The sequence below is a fragment of the Pongo abelii genome, chromosome 14, assembly GCF_028885655.2.
Source record: "Pongo abelii isolate AG06213 chromosome 14, NHGRI_mPonAbe1-v2.0_pri, whole genome shotgun sequence".
NCBI classification, from domain to species: Eukaryota; Metazoa; Chordata; class Mammalia; order Primates; family Hominidae; genus Pongo; species Pongo abelii.
In genome coordinates this window covers 52,070,490-52,094,592 of record NC_071999.2, presented here as the reverse complement: position 1 = coordinate 52,094,592, position 24,103 = coordinate 52,070,490, and the positions used below count along the sequence as shown (strand labels likewise).

The window sequence follows — 24,103 nt, the reverse complement described above, 5'->3', positions numbered from 1 at the left end:
CTGTAATCCCAGCTACTTGGGAGGCTGAGGCAGAGAATTGCTTGAACCCAGAAGGCAGAGGTTGCAGTGAGCCAAGATCATGCCACTGCACTCCAGCCTGGATGACAGAGAGAGACTCCATCTAACAGGCAACCTACAAAATGGGAGAAAATTTTCGCAACCTACTCATCTGACAAAGGGCTAATATCCAGAATCTACAATGAACTCAAACAAATTTACAAGAAAAAAACAAACAAACCCATCAAAAAGTGGGCGAAGGACATGAACAGACACTTCTCAAAAGAAGACATTTATGCAGCCAAAAAACACATGAAAAAATGCTCATCATCACTGGCCATCAGAGAAATGCAAATCAAAACCACAATGAGATACCATCTCACACCAGTTAGAATGGCAATCATTAAAAAGTCAGGAAACAACAGGTGCTGGAGAGGATGTGGAGAAATAGGAACACTTTTACACTATCGGTGGGACTGTAAACTAGTTCAACCATTGTGGAAGTCAGTGTGGCGATTCCTCAGGGATCTAGAACTAGAAATACCATTTGACCCAGCCATCCCATTACTGGGTATATACCCAAAGGACTATAAATCATGCTGCTATAAAGACACATGCACACGTATGTTTATTGCGGCATTATTCACAATAGCAAAGACTTGGAACCAACCCAAATGTCCAACAATGATAGACTGGATTAAGAAAATGTGGCACATATACACCATGGAATACTATGCAGCCATAAAAAATGATGAGTTCATGTCCTTTGTAGGGACATGGATGAAATTGGAAATCATCATTCTCAGTAAACTATTGCAAGAACAAAAAACCAAACACCGCATATTCTCACTCATAGGTGGGAATTGAACAATGAGAACACATGGACACAGGAAGGGGGACATCACACTCTGGGGACCGTTGTGGGGTGGGGGGAGGGGGGAGGGATAGCATTGGGAGATATATCTAATGCTAGATGACGAGTTAGTGGGTGCAGTGCACCAGCATGGCACATGTATACATATGTAACTAACCTGCACATTGTGCACATGTACCCTAAAACTTAAGGTATAATAATAATAAACCAAAAAAATAGAAAATAAATAAATAAATAATAAAGAAAGAAAGAAAGGAAAAGAAAGAAAGAGAAAAAGAAAAAAAGAGAAGATCCATCAGGAAACTCACAGTTGCACAGGGAAGGAGGTTGTCAGCAATGCAGCATTTCCTCAAGTGCTGTGATTGTTATGAACTAAAGTGATTCAAAAGCATAGGGGAAAATGACTAGTTGTGCCTGGGGAGTTAGCAATGTGTTCACCAAGGAATTGACATTGAGGCTTCAAATAGAATCTGACCAGGCAGAAAAACACAGAATGATTCTATGTGCCAGGCATTGTAGGAAGTGTTTTGAAGACATAATCTCCTTAATTTTCAAAACATCTTCTGAGGTAAATGACGTTATTATCACAATTTTATAGAAGAAGAAACTGTAGCCAGAGAGGTTACAGGACTTGCTCCAGGTCACATGTTTTGTAAGTGGCTGAGCTGAGTGTCACACCCAGGCTGTGGGATTCCAGAGCCTGCAGGCTTAGTGGCTCTGCACTGTCCCATCATAGACAGTGAGAACCCTATGGAGAAGAGCCCAAAGTCACAAGGGACCCTGCCGTGTTCAGGGACCTGAACCAGGCACATGAGTCCACAGGAGAACTTAAGTGAAAGGAGCGGGAGGGTAGGAGCAGAAACATGGTCAGGTCTTGATTCTACAAGACACACATAAAAACCAGTCTCAAAACGTTACACTTTGATCAAGTTCACTTATGTTTTCAGGAGTCAACACAAGAATTTATTCAGGCTGGCACAAAAACTACTACAGTAGATCACAGTTATTCACAGATTTCATATTTGTGAATTTGCCTGTCCACTAAAATGTATTCGTAACCCCCAAACCCATACTTGCAGCACTTTCACAGTCATTTTTGGATACACATCTTTACAGAATGGAGAAAGCTTTTAGTGCCCCATTGCACAAGTTCCCAGCTAAGGTTGAATAAAGCCATGCTCCACCTTCTTGTACTCTCATACTGCAAACAAGTGTGCATTCTGCAGTCTATTTAGTGCAACATTTTTCACTTTTTAAAATTTTTTTATTTTTTTGCTTTTTCTTGGTTATTTCACTGTTTAAAATGGCCTCCAAGCATATTGTTCAAGTGCTGGCTGGTGTTCCTAAGAAGATTGCATTAGAGAAAATATACTTATTAGATAAGCTTTGTCCTGACCTGAGCTATAGTGCTGTTAGCCATGAGTTCAGTGTTAATGAATGCATGCAATATCTTTATACAGAAACATATATAAAACAAGGTTAGACATTGTTTGACAAAAATATGTTGTGAACAGTGGTTTGTAGGAAATTAACCCCATATTTCCTCTTGGAGTAATAGTTAAATACTTGCTAATTCAGTGTTCATAGTGACTTTATAGAATAAACTACTACAAATAGCAAGAATTGGCTGTATTTGAATTTTCAGAAGTGAAAGAGTAACGACAATATCTTTAATATAGTGAGCACTTGCTTGAATACTATGCAAACTGTCTTCTTTATGCATATTAAACAATTTTAATTCTTGTCACAACTGTCCAGGAAAGATATTATTATTGCTCTTCCACAGAAGAAGAAACAAAGACACAGAAAGATCAATTACCATCTCAGGATTTTACAGTAATCAGCAGAGCCAGAATTTGAAGCACTGATTTCAAAGCCCAGGTGGTTGTATAAACACCTCTTCCATCATAATTCTGGAATTAAAGAAGTCTGCAAGTTTATAAGTATTCATCCCATTACACGTTCCTTTAATCAAAGTCATTTTGAATGAGGATATTACTTGTTGGGTCATTGTTCTTCCCTTCTTCACCTCCTTACTTGCTAGTAAGCTGGTCCTTTGATTTGGGTGCCTGTATTCTTCGGATCCTGATGGGTAAATCTTCAGAACTGAATTTCTTCAGTTTTAAATGTGTAAAGTCTTTCAGGGCAAGGTGAGTAGTTAAAATAAATGACCTTGGACCTCTCTGTACTATTTTTGCAACTTCCTCAAAACTATAATTATTTCAAAATTAAAAGGTTCTTAAAAATTGCCTTGGCCAGGCTTGATGGCTCATGCCTATAATCCTAGCACTTTGGGAGGCTGAGGCCAGGAGTTCGAGACCAGCCTGGCCAACATGGTGAAACCCCGTCTCTACTAAAAATACAAAAATTAGCCAGGCGTGGTGGCACACGCCTGTAGTTAGTCCCAGCTACTCGGGAGACTGAGACAGGAGAATTGCTTGAACCCGGGAGGTGGAGGTTGCAGTGAGGCGAGATCACGCCACTGCACTCCAGCCTGGGTGACAGAGCGAGACTCTGTCTCAAAAAAATAAAAAAGTCTTAAAAATTCCTTACAAACCTGAAACACCATGCTTTCCTGAACTTGCTTTATGTTGGTGCTTAGCACAAAATGATATAATTGTGGATATTAAATAAACCTCAGAAGACAGGAGCAGTGAGGGCTAATTCTTTGCCTGTGAAGAAGATCCAAGTTCCAGATGGTGACATCACAAGAAGTCTAGAACTATTTAAAGATATTGCATCAACTCTACACAGATACTATGAGGACACTTTTAGAGAAAGGCCGGGTTGATAAAACAGAAGTAGAAGCCTTCTGTATTGCAGAAGGCTTCAACAGTGTTACCATAGTGGGAATGACTTGCTTTAAAATAGCTTCAACTTTCTTTGTGTGATTAACAGAGTGTAACCACCTGTCCAAACATCCAGAGTTATTTTAAGACAAGGTAGTTAAGAGACAATTCAAACACGTTAAATGCTAAAAGCAAAACAAAACAAGAAACCTATGTGAAAATTTCCTCATTTATATACCCCATAATGAGAAAACAAATTTAGAAGCCTAAACTACTAATCTGAAATACAACATGCACAACATGGACACATTTGGGATTTCCTGGCTTTAAGGGCATAAATTTTTAGCCAACTCATTAAAATAACTTTTTGGACTTCTAATTACAGTGTTTAAAACCATAAAAATGTTGTCAGTGAAAAACCAATGCATAAAAATCTAGCCTAAGTAAAGAAAATGGAAATTCAAAACACTTGAGGTTATCCAGACATCCCCCACCTTGATGATTCATGAAACCTAACTGGATAAGTATCGAAGACAATTTTAAGATGTTCTTTTTTAAAATCACAGAGGTAGCAGTGAGTTTGCTACATGAATAGCCATAATATAATGGAATTAACTTCTGGAAACTATCTATCTTAGCAGGAAAGGAAGGTCTTTCTTACAAGGTATTAAACAACTGACCAAACTTATAAGGCCTCACACATATTTAGTAGGAAGACTCCATTGAATATTGATTTAATAGAGTTTCAATCACATTTGTGTTCTTCCTGCTAAATCTCTGATCAAGTAGACTCAAAAGATTGGAAGAAATTTAATCTATGCCAATGATATCATCCATGTCAAGGATGTTACAATGAAATTTCAAAAGGCACAAGACAAGAAATGTCACCAAGGAAGAGCCAGTTGGCCACTTAAATCCCATGAGGTGACATATTCCCAATTACTTTTACCTTTTCTTACTCATTACATTTTTGTATATATTTACCAATATGATTTAGTCAAAAGGTTTGTATTTTACTTTTCTGTTTGAATCACATTGGCTCTGGAGGTCAAATGCATTTTTTTCAAACCTGTAGCATCCAAACAACTGACTTTTATTGATTCAAACTTAGTCTTTCCCTGGGAATTATTTGTGAGATGAATCTCAGCATACTGCTAGCATGTTGATATTTGAATTTCAGTCCCTTCTCATGAGGCTTGTCTGATTTAAAGCAGAAGTAGCAAGCGTATACTTGAAGTATTTTATTTTATTTTTTTCCCTTTTTTTAAAAAAAGTTTTATATACATATCATTTACATACCATACAATTCACCTGTTAACAGTGCACAATGCAATCAATGGTTTTTAGTATATTCACAAAGTTGTACAACTATTACCACTACCTAATTTCAGAACAATTTCATCATCTCCAAACAAAGCTGTGTATCTGTGAGCAGTACCTCCCCATTCCCCTCAGCCCCTGACAACCACACATCTACTTTTCGTCTCTATGGATTTGCCTATTCTGGACATTTTATATAAATAGAGTCATATAATTTGTGGCCTTTTATGACTAGCTTCTTTCATTTAGCATAATGTTTTCAAGGTTCATCATGTTGTAGCATGTATCAGTACTTCATTCCTCTTTTTTTTTTTTTTTTTTCAGTATTTATTGGTCATTCTTGGGTGTTTCTCGGAGAGGGGGATGTGGCAGGGTCATAGGATAATAGTGGAGAGAAGGTCAGCAGATAAACACATGAACAAAGGTCTCTGGTTTTCCTAGGCAGTGTTTGTGTCCCTGGGTACTTGAGATTAGGGAGTGGTGATGACTCTTAATGAGCATGCTGCCTTCAAGCATCTGTTTAACAAAGCACATCTTGCACCGCCCTTAATCCATTTAACCCTGAGTTGACACAGCACATGTTTCAGAGAGCACAGGACTGGGGGCAAGGCCATAGATCAACAGCATCCCAAGGCAGAAGAATTTCTCATAGTACAGAACAAAATGGAGTCTCCTATGCCTACTTCTTTCTACACAGACACAGTAACAATCTGATCTCTCTTTCTTTTCCCCGAATTTCCCCCTTTTCTTTTCAACAAAACCGCCATCGTCATCATGGCCCATTCTCGATGGTCGCTTTCTCTTTGGAGCTGTTGGGTACACCTCCCAGACAGGGTGGCGGGGCAGAGGCGCTCCTCACATCCCAGACGATGGGCGGCCGGGCAGAGGTGCTCCTCACCTCCCAGACGGGGCAGCTGGGTACAGGCGATCCTCACTTCCCAGAAGGGGCAGCCGGGCAGAGGCGCTCCTCACTTCCCAGAAGGGGCTGCCAGGTAGAGGCGCTCCTCACTTCCCAGATGGGGCAGCCAGGCAGAGGCGCTCCTCACTTCCTCCCAGACGGGGTGGTGGCCGGGCAGAGGCGCTCCTCACCTCCCAGACGGGGTGGCCGGGCAGAGGCACTCCTCACTTCCCAGACGGGGCAGCCGGGCAGAGGTGCTCCTCACTTTCCAGACGGGGCAGCCAGGTAGAGGCGCTCCTCACTTCCCAGACGGGGCGGCCTGGCAGAGGCGCTCCTCACTTCCTCCCAGACGGGGTAGCGGCCGGGCAGAGGAGCTCCTCACCTCCCAGATGGGGCGGCCGGGCAGAGGCGCTCCTCACTTCCCAGAAGGGGCAGCCGGGCAGAGGCGCTCCTCACTTCCTCCCAGACGGGGTGGCAGCTGGTCAGGGGTGCTCCTCACCTCCCAGAGGGGGTGGCCGGACAGAGGCGCTCCTCACTTCCCAGACAGGGTGGCTGGGCCTAGGCGCTCCTCACATCCCAGACAAGGCAGCCAGGCAGAGGCGCTCCTCACATCCCAGACTATGGGCGGCCAGGCGGAGAGGCTTCTCACTTCCTATATGGGATGGTGGCTGGGCAGAGGCATTCCTCGCTTCCCAGATGGGGCAGCTGGGCAGAAGTGCTCCTCACTTCCCAGACGGGGCGGTCGGGCAGGAGGGCTCCTCACATCCCAGACGATGGGCGGCCAGGCAGAGACGCTCCTCACTTCCTAGACAGGGGTGGCGGCCGGGCAGAGGCTGTAATCTTAGCACTCTGGGAGGCCAAGGCAGGCGGCTGGGAGGTGGAGGTTGTAGCCAGCCGAGATCACGCCACTGCACTCCAGCCTGGGCAACATTGAGCATTGACTGAGCAAGACTCCGTCTGCAATCCTAGCACCTCGGGAGGCTGAGTCAGGCAGATCACTCGAGGCCAGGAGCTGGAGACCAGCCCGGTCAACAGGACGAAACCCCGTCTCCACCAAAAATACAAAAACCAGTCAGGCGTGGCGGCACACACCTGCAATCCCAGGCACTCGGCAGGCTGAGGCAGGAGTATCACAGGAGCCCGAGGCAGGGAGGTTGCAGCAAGCTGAGATCACGGCAGTACAATCCAGCCTCGGCAACAGAGGGAGACCGAAGAAAGAAGGGGGGAGATGAGGGAGAGGGAGGGGGAGGGGGAGGGGGAGGGGAGAGGGAGAGGGAGGGGGGAGAGGGAGGGGGAGAGGGAGAGCTTAAAGTATTTTAGATTGGGAAACTTTCTTCAAGACTAATGAATATGTGTTTCTTCTAAACAGCACTTAGGCTTTGTCCATAGACAAAGCTACTGAAAACTTACTGCAATAAATTGAAAGCTACTTTTGAAAATCAGAAAACCCTAAATTTGGAACATAAAATGTGAGGTGTAACCTCAATAGCAATGAGAGCACCTGAAAATAAAAGATTTAGCCATGATGGCCACGTACGTTTATGAGTAGGTGATTTGTTTCTGCTGATAAATCAGGAAATCCTGCATTTGCCTGAATGATCATAGTCACTGCAGCCATGGTTACCAGGCCACACTGGTTGAATTTTCCTTAAATACCATTTCAAGACAACATTATCAGCCTCCAAAATGCTCATGGACTTTTTCTTTGCTCTTTTTTACCATAGACACAACTCACCCATCATAGGACTGTGAGACATCATTTCACATTTATACTTTCTCATTTTATTAAAGCTGTCATTTCTAGGGAGTCTAATTTCTTTTTGGCACGGCTTAATTTCTTTTGAGACTCTGAGCCTGGCAGTCCCTGATAATTTAACTGCCCAAACTCTATTGATAAGCTTCCCTCCTCTTGCCATACCCTGCCCTTCCCCTCTAAGCTTCATCCATATGCCCAGTGCCTGCTTTCTGTTTATTGACTGTGTCAAGGTCTTTCCTGTCTGACAGACTTTGTATTTGCTATTCCCTCACCCACAACACTCTGCCTCAAGATCCTTACCTGGATGAAATCTTCCTGTAATTCACTTCTTAGTAACCAACCATGTCACCTCCCCAAAGAGGTTTCCTCAATTATCCAGTCAAACGTGGCCAACCTACCATACCCCGTTTACCAAGCAAATTTCTATCAAATCATCCTCCCTAGACTCATTCTCCTTCCCTAGATTTACCATCATCTAAAATAATACTGTGCATTAATTTACTTATTTTTGATATAGCCCAACTGCACTGTATTGTAGTTTGAAGATGAACCTCAAGCACAAGTTCTCTTGCTGACTTGGAATGACCCAGAAGAAGCCCACAGGTAGGGCCTTCCCCTGCAGAAACCTCAGGGGATTCACGACGAGAGAGAGCTCTTTCCCCATTCACTGTAATATGAGTATTTATTAATTTTTAAAGAGGTAATTACACATTGTTATAGGCACTTGTTTTATTCCATTTGTGTTGCTATAAAGGAATGCCTGAATCTGGATAATTTATAAAGAAACAAGGTTTATTTGGCTCACAATTCTGATGGCTGGAAAGTCCAAGATTGGGCATCTGCACATGGTGAGAACCTCAGGCTGTTTCTACTGATGGTGGAGAAAAGGAAAGGGGAGCTGTTGTGTGCAGGGATCACATGGCAAGAGAAGCAGCAGCAAGACAGAGCCCGGAGCACCAGGCTCTTTTTAACAACCAGCTATCACTCAGTAACTAATAGAATGAGAACTCATTCACTTCCCCAACCCCAGGGCATTCATGCATTCATGAGGGATCCACCCCCACCACCCAAACACCTCCCATTAGGCCCCAACTGCAACACTGAGGATCAAACTTCCACATGAGATTTGCAGGGGATAAACATCCAAACTATAGCAGCAATAGATATACTGTTGAAAAGTTGTGTGTAAATGTTTGTTTTTTTAGAAATCACATTTTTAACTGCATTCAATACAAAGTGTGCTATTTAAGAAACATTAATGCAAATTCACTTATAAATTGCTTTTTTCTTGAATTATGATTTTCTTTGATTAATAAAAGAACTATTCATTATAAAATATTTAGAAAATATAAATGTAAAGAAAAAATATAAATAGCATCTTATCACAATTAACATCCTGGTACTGTTTTCATCTAGACTTTTATTCCGTGCACATAAACCTGTATATTCATTATAAAAGTGAAGCCCTATAGTGTATGCAATTTAAAATCCTATTTTTTAATTTAATGCTTCATTATATTTTCCTGTGTCATAAAATATTTCCCTAAATAAAATATGTAATAGCTATATGGTAGTCCTTCCTTTTTAAATATACCACATCTTATTTAGCCAAGCTTTTATTATTGAACATTTAGATTCTGACTAATTTTGATTATAAATAAAAATGTGATGAATATTATTGTACACATGTATATTCCAAATTATTCCAAATTTAGATCAAATGTTTTACCAGATAGGCCTGTATATCCAAGAAACACAAAACTGATGCTTCCATTAAGGTAAATCTAGATTGGGACTTTTTTTTTTTTAGACAGAGTTTTGCTCTTGTTGCCCAGGCTGGAGTGCAATGGCACTATCTCAGCTCACCACAACCTCCACCTCCTGGGTCTAAGCGATTCTCCTGCCTCAGCCTCCCGAGTAGCTGGGATTATAGGCATGTGCCACCATGCCTGGCTAATTTTGTATTTTTAGTAGAAACAGGGTGTCTCCATGTTGGTCAGGCTGGTCTCAAACTCCTGACCTCAGGTGATCCGCCCATCTCGACCTCCCAAAGTGCTGGGATTACAGGAGTCAGCCACCATGCCCTGTAAGATTGGTAATTTTTAAACAAACAGCTAACACCAAAAATCAAGTGGTGACTCCCAGCCAAGTGATTTTACCAGAGAGTCACTACTTTCCTTCATTAGTGCATACTGATTTACCAAAATTAGACTGCTTTTACCTGAATGTATCACAGACAGGATCCAAGATGTTTCAGAGATAGGGTAGTCACATGATGTACATTTGTGACACTTCCATGTTTTTCTACTATTAGATTGAGATGGAGAATTTGATGGTCAGAACTATAGTCTAGGTAAAATCAACCACAAGATTAGGGAAGATAAAATAATGATTGAAGGATTCTTCATGTACTGTGTCCTGGCCTAGTTGGAAGACAGGATCTTTGGTGTCAAAGTCAATGGGTTAGTCTTCTGGCTTTATTAATTCCAGAGGTGCAATCATGGGTAGTTTACCTACATTCTGAGATTGTTGCTAAGGGAAAATGGAGATAAAACCTATTTCACAGGTTTATTTTAAGGATTAAATGTGGTAAACTCCTAAATCAATACTTAGCACACACTAGATGCTCAATAAATGTTAGCTCTCTTCTTCTATCAAAACAAAGCAATGGGTTATAAACTAACAATCAAATGATCATAACCAAAGTCCCAAGCCATAATCAAATGGGCCTGAAGGTCAGAAAGCAGAGCAAGACCAAGGTTTAGGGTATAAACAAACAGTAGTAGACCAGGAAGGAGGCAAACGCTGAAAGGGGAGGGGAAGGTAGAAAATAAAGAGTAACACACACTGATCTGGAGAGGCTGAGAGCATTGCGAAGGGTAGAGCCAGGCAGGTGGGGTTGAACAGGGAAAAGGTCTAGGGTGATTGAGACAACTCTTAGCACAGAGTGTTACATATTTTCTTTAAGGGCAATTGCTATTCCAAAAGAGGGAAGGTCTTAAGGGTAAGTCAGAGCACCTGCTTGCATTAGGAGCCATGGCCCTAGCTTCAAGAATGTTAGACAACCTATTTATCAGTGTTTCAAGAGCAAAGCAGGTGCAGAATAGCTGTGCATCAGTTAGGATGTAATCAAATGTAAGTAACAGAACATCTGATTAAAATGACTTAAAACATAAACAAATATTTGTTTACTTAACAAGAAATCCAAAGGTAGATGTGGTTGGTTTGGAAACTCACTGATGCCATCATGGATGCAGACACTTTCTGTCCTTTAAGAAGGCTGCCTTGTTTTTGCCAGAAACGTCCACACACGGTCACAAAATAGCCAGCTGCAGTTCCAAGCATCACACGGCAATGTCTCGAGCAGGCATCAAGATGGGTGGTGGGGAGAAAAAAGGTTTTCTCATTATGTTCTCTCTTATACACTCTGAGAAGTCCTCAAAAGATCTTCAGTTATGTTGCAGTGGCTTTAATTGTACTGTGGTACCATAGCTACTCCTAGAGTGATAACTAGCCAATATGGCTGTTCTCCTCTTAAACCAATCATAATTCCTCTCACAGAGCCAGGTATTTAGAAGGGAAAACAAAACTAGAGTTCTCTGAACATGAAAGAAACTGATTCTGGGTATTGGAAAGACCACCAGAAACGTGCCACAGGTTACAAGATAGTAAAGGGAGCACTAGATTTAGGCCAGAGTGCCTGGGCATTGTCCTCGCCTCTTTGTAAATCCACTGCTTGGGTGTGTCATTCATTCTTTTGTACAACGGGGACAATAATACACTCACAAGGGTGTATTACTATGTTGTGAGGGTTAAACAAGACAACACATGTGAAAATGCTTTGTAACTTGCATGTGAAAGAGCACAGGTGTGACTCCAGTTGAATGACAGCAAGGCATTTGCTCTCAGCTTATGTCATCTGTAAGACAAGTGAAGGTTCATTCAAGAGGAAAGGCACTCCTTTCCTTTTAGAACAGCTTTTAGAAGCGTTGGCAGACAAAGCATTGTAATTGGTAATATACACTAACTAGCAAATTGGGTGGCCTGGAGCTTTTAAAAGCCTACTGAGCCTACCTTGAAGCTATAACATTGAAAATTGTTTACAGTGTATCTGACACAGTAGAAGCCACTTTAAATATTCTGGGAAAGACGGGAAAGTCTGGAGTGAACCCCAGCAGGAAAATAACTTGTCAAAATCTCAGCAGGAGCAATTTTCAATTTATTCAAACTCTGAGAATTATATGCTTCTGTTACTCCTGGAACAAATCTCCATGCATGAATAAACAGATAAATGCAAGGGAGACAAACCAGATGTTTTTGTAACCTGTTCTCTCAAAGGAATCTGCTAACAGCAGTGCGAAGGTGACTGTTACCTATTTCCCAATAAATCAACCCAGCAACTTGGCAGTGACAGGAAGGAAAACATTCAACAGCCAGAAGACTGCTGTAACCATCTGATCTGACTCAGAGTTTGAAAAAGTGTCTGTTGCTGTGCCCAGGCTTTATTGATTTCTTTGTTGCAGTATCATGGCCTCCTGGAAATTGCTTTGTGAATTATTTACATGTGGGATTGAGAATCGGAAGTTTTCAGGTCAAGATGGTTGGGTAATGACGGAGGGTCTTCAAGCTGCCGGGACCTCCCTTTCTAGAGTGTAGAGGAAGGAGCATAATTGGGTACCATGCTGATCCCAGTAACCTTGTCCCTGCCCAGGGCAATGGGCAGATGGAGGAAAAGACTCAGAGGGCTGGACCAGTCTGTCCCTTCTGCTAATCACCTCTAGGCCTCAAGCTATCCCCCTGGTTCTCCTACCTCTGTACACTCATGTATTTTCACCCAGCTAAATGTCACAACCTATCAGTAACTTAACATTATCACCTTTCTCTTCTCGTCATTATATCTCTTCTACAATTACTGCTTTCCCTTTCTGAATCCACTTTTATAATAGCCTCCCCTGGAGATGCTGCAATTTTGAGGCCAAGAGGACACTGTTGCTGCTCAATTTGCTATTATTTATACCATATATGTGCTAGAAATGGGATAGGAGGTAGGAAAGATAAGTGAATATATTGAAAGGGGGTGTAGGAAAACAAGAGTGAAGGTGGAGAAAGAAATAGATGTGAAAGCAGGAGATTAGTTCAGGTCAGCTCAGCCAATATTTTAGAGTTCCTCTTAGGTGCAGATGCTTCACAAAGTTTTGGGATTTAAACAATGAATATAAAGTTGGGAAGTATGATGGTCTAATGAGAGTGTCAGGCACATTCACAGACTTTTATTTTAAAGTGTGGTAAGTGAAAAGAGATATATAGACTTGGGATGACATGGGAGAGATGGCACCTGAGTTAAGTCTCAAAGGAGGAATAAAATGAGTAAAAGTGGGAACAGTGTTTCAGGCAGAGGGACAGACGAAAGGAAAGACAAGAGGGAAGAAATGAGGTAAAGCAGGAACAAGATTCATAAAGCAAAAGAATTTTCTGTGCTCAGAATTGCAGAATGATTAAAATCATGCTAAAAATTTATATTTCAAAATAACACCTAGTTTACGTACATTACCTCATCTAGTTCTTATGGCAGGCCTATGAAAGATAGGTACAGTTTTTGGTTTTGTTTCGGGTGTTTGTTTGTTTTTTGAGACGGAGTTTCACTCTTGTTGCCTAGGCTGGAGTGCAGTAGAGCGATCTCGGCTCACTTCAACTTCTGCCTCCTGGGTTCAAGTGATTCTCCTGCCTCAGCCTCCTGAGTGGCTGGGAATACAGGCATCTGTCACTATGCCCAGCTAATTTTTGTATTTTTAGTAGAGATGGGATTTCACCATGTTGGCCAGGCTGGTCTCGAACTCCTGACCTCAAGTGATCCGCCCACCTCAGCTTCCCAAAGTTCTGAGATTACGGACGTGAACCACCATGCCTGGCTAGGTACTATTATCCACATTTTACACCAGATAAAACTGGGGTACAGAGAAATTATTTCAACAAGGACGGACCAGGTCCATCAGAGTCTTCTGGTTTTATCTTCAGGGCCCTCTACTGTGCATAACATCTGCTTTTTAACAGAATTTTAGACCAGTCAAGAGAAGAGGAATCTTTAGGTACCTTATAATCCAGTGACTTCAAAATTTTGAGCGTGACCAGAAGAAAAATTACTTTTTCATTTCAATCTAGTATCCCTAAAACATGTATGTAAAAGTAGCACTGAAAAGTAGTACTAAACAATATTTAGAATATATAATGCTCTCTGGTATTTTTCTCTCTATTCTGTTTCAATTCATTTAAATAAAAAATGCCAGCCACTACCACTAAATTAATTTTAGCCCCAGTAGACACTTGAGAAATTGGTTGTATTCTCAGCTAGAGATGCTGAAACTGCATACCTAAGGAAGGAAGGATGCTGCTCTACATCATCCTACATAGTGATAAGGTCCATTCAGCACTTATTTTTCTCCTGCATATTCCAATTATTTTACCCATCCTACCTTAGCTCATCCAGTGCCGACAACCACATGAAGGAAGCTCATTCTTGCCATCTCATGAGTGCAGGAGCTAAGGTACAGAAAGATTAAGCAGCAGGTTCATCCATGTTGCACAGCTAGTTGGAGGAACTACTGATCCCCAGGCCGAGAAAAACCTTGTTCAGGTACCTATTAATTTTGATGTGTAGCTCTCTTACGTGTGCATTGAAATTACTGGACTCTTCTCAGTTTTGTTCCCCCAGAACCTTTATAGCTTCAAAGCCACACTCGGGGATCTGGCTGAGACAATGCATTTAAATACCTCAAGAACTCTGTATTGATTTAAATAAATCCAAAGATTTCAGGATTGCTAAATTTTGGAAATTATATCAGAATAACTCTACATTTGCTAGTATTGCTTTGATCCCAACAATTCTTTTCTGTTTCTGCAGAGCCAGAACAGCCTCTTAATATGCAGAAAATTGCAACTGCTTTACTAGTGGAAAAGGCCATAAGTTTCTATTAACTTATGAAGAACAGACAATTTTTGTGAATAGTAAAATCTACCAAGTTGACAGATGATTACCAGGGAATTTTAATGCATATCATAGGGTACATTTTTCATGTTAAAATCCTGCTATTTCATTATCTCTAAATATTTGACCTTCTTGACAGTAATTTTCCAATAATTTAATTGCTATGTTCACACCCTCAAAAGAAAGTAAAAGCATTTACCAGGGTCTGCTCATTTAGAATCAAGCTTGCCCTGAGTGGCAACGTCAGAGTTCAGAATAACATTTTTTAAAAAGAACTGGACTTTAAAAGGGGAACTATAACTTTAAACAGTTAAAGTAGAACTGAGAGGATTCAGGAATGCAATTCAATATATGGTTTAATGAAGTCTCAGTGACAGAGAATCAATCTTTAGAAAAAAAGCCTTGGCTTTCCTCCAAAGCTAGAAAAATGTATGAGACAACATTAAGAGATTCCAGAAAACAGAGAAAGGTTTTGAAAATATGGCATGAATTAAGCACAATCCTGCTTGCTCTTTTAACTTTTTCCTTTTTCCTTGGAGTCACTTAGACAATCTAGGCAATGATTGATTGTTCTTATTTGCTGTTACTTTTCAAGCTTAATAAACTGCCATAAAACTCGAGTCCTTAAGTGCTGTCACTTGAATAAGTAGTAAGGTTTTTCCACCCCACAATCCAAGAAATGACTTCACCATCCTTAAGACAAAAATTAGGAATCCTTGTTGAAAATATTTTGCAAAAGGATCAGAAGAGGTATTTTTTCACCTGGGTTCTGATCCTGGCTCACTACTAACAAACCACGTGCCTTGGATACATCACTTCCCCTCTTAGGGCCCATTTCCTGAACTACGAAGTCAGAGGACCAGGCAGATAATCTGAGCTTCCTTCCAGGTGTGACTTGAGGTCTCCTTTTCTATTGCTCCTTTAACTCCTTTGACCCCTTCTTTCCAAAGCACTGGCTTACTCAGGTCCCTGAATATGAAATTAATATTTTTTTCCTTATATCTAAGTGCTTCTTGCTCTTTCTGAGGTGAAATTCTACCTCTCTAATACTAAAGATTCCAGCAGCTGAATCAGCCTTCTTGGGTTTCTCTGAGAAAAGCAGGTTTGAATAAAATGCTCTCAACTGTTAGTCAATCAAAGGCTTCAAGACAGACTCTTGGATTTCCAAGGACATATTTTCTGGGATCTTCAAGTTCCCTGGTACCCAAAATGCAACTCCACTCCTCACGTCTCAACCCAGTTTTACTTCCAAACCTTTTTTATTTCGTTTAATGCGTACCCTGGCTTTCACTTTTTTCTGTCAGTTGTACTTATTTTTCCATCTGAGTTCTCCTCAGGAGTCTATCTCATTTATCACAATTGACAGACAGCTCTCCTAGGCCAGAATCATGCCCCCCACATCACGTGCCTCTATCGTGCCCAGCATAGCAAACATCACTGAGGGAGGCACCAAACATTACTGGCTGAGCTTTCTGTCAAAGGCAATTTGTATATGGACAACAATTTTATAATAAATACACACATACATACATAAAAACAAAACTTGTAACTGGTCAAAATTTAAAAGAAAACTGGAATAGATGAAGGAAAGTTGAGGTGGCAGGTGGAATTAATGATGTTCCCAAATATTATTATGTCTTTATACATAATAGAACTCAGAATTATATTCAGAAGGCAAAGTCATTTGTAACAGCATGAATGAACCTGGAGAACATTATGTTAAGTGAAATAAGTCAGCTACAGAAAGGTAAATGCCACAATTTCTCATATGTGGAATCTAAAGAAGTGGAACTCACAGAAGCAGAGAGTAGAATAGATGTTGCCATGGGTGGGTAAGAGCATTGGAATATGTTGGTCAAAAGATACAAAGTTTCAGTTGGACAAGAGAAATAAGTTCAAGAGCTCTATTGTACAACATGGTGACTATAGTTAATAACAGTGAATTGTATACTTGAAAATTGCTAAGAGAGTAGATTTTAAGTTTTCTCACCACACACAAACAAAATGGTAAGTATATGAGGTTATGCATATGGTAAATAGCCTGATGTAACCATTCCACAATGTATGCATATTTCAAAACATTATGTTGTATGTGATAAATATATTCAATCTTTGTCAATTAAAAATAAAAAAGTAAAAATAAAAGGATTAAGAATGTGAAAAGAGCAAAAGACAAAGTAAATTCTAATAATTTGATAGAGATTTATGATCCAGTAATGGACACACACATATACACACACATTCACAGCTACATATATCTGTGTGTATATATATATACATTATATATATATACACACACACAAGTATACATACAAGGTAAATATACAAGTATATGTACAAGGTAGGTATACATATGTTATATATATACACACACATACATACATTGTACATACACTTTTATATGTGTGCATATGTGTATACACATACACATATACAAGTATATGTACAAGCTACGTATGTATACATGTTACATATACATACACACATAGCTTGTACATATACTTTTATATGTGTACACATATGCACACTTGTGCTCTTTATGTAGAAAAATAACAATTTCACTCAATTTTCTCCTGTGAAATTTTCAAAAATCCTCTGAGAGGGAAAATCTCAATTTACAGACATGATATCATTATGGCAGGCTGATTTATTGCACTATTAAATTGTGCTTTTCCTTCCTACAAACTTCCCTCTCCATTCATTTCACTTTCTTGCCTCAGGAATCATGGCTCCCTAAAGGGGAACAGAGCGAATGTGCCTTTGAAAAACAACAAGGATGAGAGGGGAGATTCTTTCAGCCTGGGAAAGAGAGAGACCTCTGTGAGGTTCTGAGAAGGAAGGGTTTTCTATTATTTGGAAACTTCCCCTCTAGGGAAGTGACAAAACCCAAAAAGCCATAATACTGTGTTCCACTTCCTGGGGCCAGCCTTGCCAGAGATTCTTGAAGTCCACAGGTGGTACAGAAACCACAGCATCTGGAGACAGGAAGTGTCCATGTAGCCCAGGACAGAGGGTGTCCCAAGGTAGACTGATGCCTCTGCCCCGAGGGGGTCCTCTAGTGCTTTGGAGAGATACAACCTAGGCACCCTAGGCCTTCCATCCCAGGGGGCAAGGAACCCAAGAATGAAAGTTTTGAACTTTCTACCAGTAAGAGGAATAGAGAGACTTTACAGAAAATAAACAAATGCAGTGCTTCTTGCTCACCTGGGTTTTCGGGCTCCAATTCTTTTCTACTGCTTTCCATATGCAATATGTGCCATATAAAAGTGTTAGTATTTTCTTCAATATCCAGTTTGTAGACAATAAATTATATTAGGTTAGTTTTTGAGAGAGGAGATGGGATATAGAGTAAGAAGATATTCTACATCTGGTGAGTATTCTGTAAAACCAGAAGGATTTCTAGATGAAAACTCAAGTAAGTCACATCTTTTTATTTATATAAGACATTGCAACACTGCCAACAAAGCAGCTATCTCAAATTCAAATTAGAAAATCATCCTGGGAGTCCCTGTCACCAGGTATTATATTTGCAGTATTAAGCAACTCAGAGCAGGACTGCCTTTGGAGAATGGTCACCTTGCACATGTCAGCCAAAACAAAAACAAAACCCAAACCCTGCTTGTCAGTGATGTATGGCCAAAAGGCTGGAGGTATTCCCATGATGTCTCAAGAGTCTGGTTCCCTTGGTTTTTATTTTGGCCACACTGCCTTCTAATAGGGTCCTGGTGACCTGAAACACTGTTGCCCATCACCCTTCCTTGGCCTCTATGGGGTCCTCATATACTTATCTTTGCTCTAGACTTCTTTCTTGCCCCAACACAAATTTCAGCTGAGCTAAACAAATAGAGAAAACAAAGGCTCAGAGGTCAAAAGGACCTATATATGAATCTTGTCTGTGTCCTTTATTTACTATAATTTGGGCTAAATCACTTAACATCTCTAAACCACTCATCTGTAAAATAGAAATAATAATTCCTGCATACTGGTCATAAATAATTGTGCTGAGGAGCAAATGAGGTAAATGTATGAAAAAAGTTTTATAATTGCCAACATGCACTAAAAATGTAAACCATTCTTACAACTTGACTTACAAACTAAGGGTACTTCTCTCCATCATTTGTCCCTAAGGAAAAGATCTAATAAATAATTTTATACATAATGTATTGTGCTACAGGGGCACTTGTGCTTTAATAGAGAAACATGCCTGATACAAAATAAAGCATCTTTAAGTATTTCAGGATGCTGGTTGGGTATTTTTGGATGGTGGTTTTCCTTTTTCCTTGTGCCTCTGTTATCAGCACATACACATAACACATGTGGCCAGTATTTCTCTTACCTCCACAAACAACCTCACTCCTAATTTCTGATCATTGCTTGTGTAGCAATAATAATTGCAGAAAGAAGGCTGGCTTCATAGCATTTATGCAGAACAGGCCAGCCCTTGCCGATTCCTGTGGGTCAAGTCATAAAGTTTTAATGACTGCCAATTTGAAAACATAAAATACTGGAAATCGGTTTTAACACTTCCTCAAGAGGGGGTGCCTGATCCCCTTCCTGGAGTTTAGACTAGAAGTTGGCTCCAGCTATCTGTTAAACGGCCACAGAAATTCCCTTGTTGATTCCTAAGGGCCAGTGATAATATCAAGGCTATTTCTCTTCCCTGAGGGGAAGCTGGGAGACTGCAATTTCCTACTGAGGAAAGGAACAATGTGTGGTGTCAGCCCAGGGAAAGTACGCAAAGAAAGGAGAGGCAGTTCTTAACATATATGGAGATAAAAAAGGCCCCCAAAGTTTTATGGATCTTCATGATAATAAGTCTGCCAGGAAATCAAGCTTTATGTGTTTCAAGGACTTCTTAGTATCTTAGCATAGGTTTGAGTCCTGATAATTTGTATAAACTCTCTCCCTCTCTCTCTCACACACATGCATGCATGCACGCAGGCACACACACACACACGTGCAAACAAACATATTATTTGGAGTGGTTGTTGTGTTCCTATTTTGAAGTCCTGGAAGATGGTGTTTAGCCACCTGCATACTAATTCGCCTGTCTTCTCATATTCCAATTTTCAGTAATCTTTGGCTAAATGTAAATTTTATTAGGACATCGAATCTGAGCTGCATCCAGCAGCAGCTGCCTGAGATGCCCACTGGGCAGGAGCAGAGGTGCAGGGCTTACCAAATGAGAGGGTCAGCAGTAGTGACCCATCCACGGATCCATTGGCCTAAGTGGTAATCCTGCTGTCCAGAAACTGAAATGATGGAGTTGGAGTAGACAACTGACCATCAGAATCAGGGGCTGGGCGGGGGCGGGGAGATACATGAAGTCTGGTCAGAAGGAGGACAGCAGTACAGATAGGTGGTGTGGAAGACTCAGTCTATTAATGTGATGTACCCAACAGGGCACCTTTGGGCAGGCTTAACCAGATATGACACTTTGCTTGTGCTACTACTCTCAACTTGCTTTCAACATTTATCCCAATTAGTAAATACCCACAGGCAGATTTGTTCATTATTTAATGTAATATCTTTTGAAATATAGGCTTGGCTAATCTATATATCCTAATTTCTAAGAGTATAAACCCAGCATTGGTCAAAGATCCAATTAAGATTATTCCAATCAACAGAAAACAAGTATCAGTCTTCACATGAGTTTCTAACATTAGAGAGAGGTATAAGAAGTATGTTGTTTTCCCTTGTGAACTGAGGCTAGTAAATGACTGCGCTTAAAGGAGAAAAAAGGAAAAAATAAATTCAATCCATATCTTCTTTGTATACTAAAATCAACACCAAATGGACAACAGACTCCAGATCTAAAATTATAAAACTTTTAGAAGCAAACATAAGATAATTTTTTTACCTTGGCTTAGGCAAAGATTTCTTAGATACAACACCAAAACCACACTATTTAAATTAAAAAATTGAAAACCTGGGCTTCATAACAATTAAAAACCTCTGTTCTTTTCAAGATTTTGTTCAGAGAATGAAAAGATAAACTACATACTGGGAGAAAATATTTGTAACCACACATTTGTAAAAGGACTTGTATTCAGAAAATAAAGAGAACTTTCAAAACTCAGTAATGACAGACAACCCAAATGCAAAATGGACAAATGATTTGCAAAGACAATTCACTCAAGAATATATTAATATATCAGTGACAAAAAAAAGCAGAGGCTCCATGTCTTTAACTATTAGGGAAATTCAAGTGAAAACCACAATAAGATAATATTATGTTCTTCCTAGAATGAGCAAAAAAAAAAGCCAGACCCACCACACCCCCCAAAAAAATGCAGAGCAAATAATTCTATTTATACAAATTCTAGAAAATGCAAGATAATCCAGAGTGGCAGAAAGTAGATTGCTTGACGCCTTTGGATGGGGGTGGGTAGGAGAGTTGGGCGTGAGGCATTTTGTGGGATATGTTCATTTTCTTGATTATGGTGATGATTTGCTAGCCTCAATGTATCTGCCAAAACATTTGAAATTGTACATACATACATACATACAATAAACATGTGGAGTTTATTGTATGTTTATTATACTCAAAGCTGTTTAAAAAAACAAAATACCGAAAAAAGGGTGGCAGTTTTTTCATTGTCAGTTTTATAAAACACGTAAAAACTGGGATTCTTAGGACAAATAGGCTTAAGATATAATAGAAAACACATGGACGTCTGTAGTGCTGGCAATGTCTGGAATTTTGTAACTCAGTTTCCCATCTTGTAGATCATGAAATGCCGAATAAGGACTTCTAAATAGACAAATTTCCTTGATATTGACTCGCTAATCATCCGTGTTGTTATGATTATGGAAGCTGGGTGAGTGGGAAGATAGATCTGAGACTCTACTATACTATGGTTGAAAGCTGTTCAGTGTGTGTGTGTGTGTGTGTGTGTGTGTATGACAGAGAGAGACAGAGAGACAGAGACAGAGAGAGAAAGCAAGTTTTCTTCTCTGATTCCTACAGGGAGGGAGCCGGAACCTTTGCCCGTATGATGTCAGGAGGTAATGTCAGGAGGATGATGAAATTGGTCAAATGTGCTATTGTTCTGCAGGCCTGACCTCTGTACACTAGTTAGATTTAAATGGGCCACAGCTCCCAGAAGAGAGGTCCTTCTGGTATGTACTGCCACCATCTGATGGCCTCTCAAAGCACGGAGCCTGGGAAGCTGGCAGGAGTCTTACTGCCTTCTGCCACTATCCTTGATTGACCACGTGGAATAGACATAGCGTCTACCAAAGGATCCTATTTACCTTTGATGGAAATTGTGCTATTATTCCTTCCATTGACTTCAAAATTATGTTTGATATTACTGTATGAATAGATAGACAAACTCTGCAGCTATGAAGATAAACAAGATTTTCCTGAGTGTTTGGGGGTTTTAAAAGACCAAAATCACCAAATATTCTTTTACATTTTTCTATAACTTCAACAGTGGAACAAAGATCATATAAGCAGTGTGTTTATTTATGCTCACTGGATTATTTCTATAAACTTGTGAATCATTTTGTTGTGGTTGCAGCTCCATTGTACCATTCAGGGAAATGAAATATAACTCTATTTACCCAAATTGCCTACTCATCCAATTTTTAACAACTCTTTCTTGCTGGCTTCCTCTAAATCCTTCTACCCAGAAGCGCCTTAGAGAATTTTGCTTCCATACATTTATTTTTTTTGAAAATTCTATTAAAGAAAATATTTAAATATAGATAACATTAAAATGAAACCATCAATTCTTCCCTTTATTTCTAGCTATGATTGTCAACATTCACTCATGTTTTGAAAATCAGGTGTAAAATTGGCCTATGAAGGCCTGCCTTCCATTAAAATGCCTCTTTTATCAATCCTGAAGCCATATACCAAGAGCTGACTAAACACATCATAAAGGCTGTTAATTGCTGTAGGAAAGTTGCTCTGTCATTTGTAAAGCTTTCTTTTATTAGCCCCAGATTTCTCTTTAGTGAAACTCAGGTCACTCTCTTACAGCAGCCTTGTGACAAATAAAACCAAAAAGAGCATCAGTCAGCCACGCAGATGGCACAAAGTGTACATCATTGCACTTGCAGTACTGCTCCAGCTGCTGACACTGAGGACACATGACTTTTGGCTTTGAAAAGCTGTAATCTAGAAGGAAAGCAAGGAAAAAGTAAATAAGTGTACATAGGATATAGATGGTGGCACTAAAGTCAAGGGCATCCGTTTCATGACCAGATTCCTTCAGTTCATATTACAAATCTACCACTTCCAAGCTAAGTGACCTCGGGTAAGTTACTTCAAGCCTCTGTGCCTCTGTCTCCCTCAATGTAAAATAAGAATATTATTATCTAATTTAAATGATAGTTGTGATGATCAGATAAATGAAGGCATATAAATGCTTAGAACAATGTCTAGCAAGTTGTCCTTGGTAAATGTAAGCTGTTATTATACTTCTTATCAAGACAGAACAACCAATACATTGTTGAGTAAGGCCTGATTTGTCTTTTTTGTATGTGGCAGGGAGGGGGTTCTAAAATGTATTTGATCTAAGGTCTCACACCTTCCATGATCCGGCTCTTAGCTATCTTTGCAGCCTATCTTCAGCCACATTTTGCTGATACGTTGCATTCTATTTCCATTCAATTACTTGTTATGCTCTAACCCACCATTTGTTCTCCAAGGAAGGTGTTTCCTATAGAAACTCAAAAGGAAGAAAATATGGGACAGTGCCATGCAATGACACAGAGAGGTGTGTGAGCTCATGAAATAGAGAGGCTATCAGGTTGTTGCACACATGGCCCAACAGGGTGGCCTTCAGTCCTTAGAGAATTCACTGCAGGCACTTCTCATTTAGAAGCCTGATTTTGTTATCCCACTGCAAGTGGATACCTCACTGGTGGTCAAATTTACAAACTTAATGTAGTGGGCTAAATAATGGCCCCAAATATATTGAGTTTTATCCTTGGAACCTATAAATGTTACCTCATGTGGGGAAAAACAGCGTTTTTACAGATTTGCTTTTATCTTACGATGGGGAGATTGTCCTGAATTATCTGGGTGGGCCCTTAACGTCATCACAAGAGTCCCTATAAGTTAAAGGATGAGGTAGGTATATTTCACACAGAAACATACACATACACACACACACACACACAGAAAAGGCAGTGTGATCATTCAGGCAAAGTCTGGAGTGACGCAACCACAAGCCAAGGAATGCTTTCAGTCACCAGAAGCTGGAAGAGTGAAGAAATAGATCTTCCCATATTGCCTCTGGAGAAAACATGCTCCTGCCAACATCTTGGTTTCAGCTCAGCTCATTTGGACCGTGGCCTCCAAAACTGTGAGAGAGTAAGTTTTTCTTGTATTAAGCCACCAAGCGTGTAGTAATTTGTTACCGTGGCTGTAGGAAACTAGGTACGTTTGCACTTACCAAAGTCACAAAACTGATGTACAAAAGAAGAATGTTGATTTTTAACAAGGATGATGATTTTTAAAAGAAGGTTGACT

The 24,103-nt window shown here is 40.2% G+C and overlaps 1 long non-coding RNA gene and 1 pseudogene across 1 annotated transcript; one reads left to right on the top strand and one right to left on the bottom strand.

Annotated features, from left to right (window-relative positions):
- Nucleotides 1–2,689: 2,689 nt before the first annotated feature.
- On the bottom strand, nt 2,690–3,546 carry LOC129049525 (uncharacterized). Its single transcript, XR_010136697.1, has 3 exons — nt 3,429–3,546; nt 2,909–3,008; nt 2,690–2,784 (listed from the first exon to the last, which is right to left on the bottom strand). It is a non-coding gene; the product is annotated as an uncharacterized LOC129049525 (long non-coding RNA).
- Nucleotides 3,547–5,849: 2,303 nt separating this feature from the next.
- The window catches only part of LOC134759866 (uncharacterized), a 30,851-nt pseudogene continuing 12,597 nt past the window's right edge, over nt 5,850–24,103 (top strand).